This window comes from Eimeria mitis, genomic scaffold (assembly GCF_000499745.2).
Source record: "Eimeria mitis Houghton genomic scaffold, Emh_scaff4203, whole genome shotgun sequence".
In the NCBI taxonomy this organism is placed as follows: Eukaryota; Apicomplexa; class Conoidasida; order Eucoccidiorida; family Eimeriidae; genus Eimeria; species Eimeria mitis.
This window is the reverse complement of record NW_013572529.1, coordinates 2,966-3,425: the sequence shown is the minus strand read 5'-3', so window position 1 is coordinate 3,425 and position 460 is coordinate 2,966.

The window sequence follows — 460 nt, the reverse complement described above, 5'->3', positions numbered from 1 at the left end:
TGCGGAGACACCTGAGGAGACACCTGCGGAGACACCTGAGGAGACACCTGAGGAGACACCTGAGGAGACAGCTGAGGAGACAGTTGTATTTATAAAGGAGACAGGGGGGGGCTCGGGAAAGGAGACAGAAGAAAGCAGCTGTTCTCTGTCTTTGTATGATAGAGACATAAACTGCCGATGAAGTAAACAAGAAGAAGCGTCAATAAAATCTATACACACACACACAAACCCTAAACCCTAAACCCTAAACCCTAAACCCTAAACCCTAAACCCTTAATACTGAGTTGAGTGTATCCTATTCTGTCTGTAGATAAACCTCTAGAGACTGTTAAACAAAGAAACAGCAGCTACAAATACACCCAAACCCTAAACCCTAAACCCTAAACTCTAAACCCTAAACCCTAAACCCTAAACCCTAATTTACTCACCATTGGGTATTGGATATATTTCGGGGTGTTTT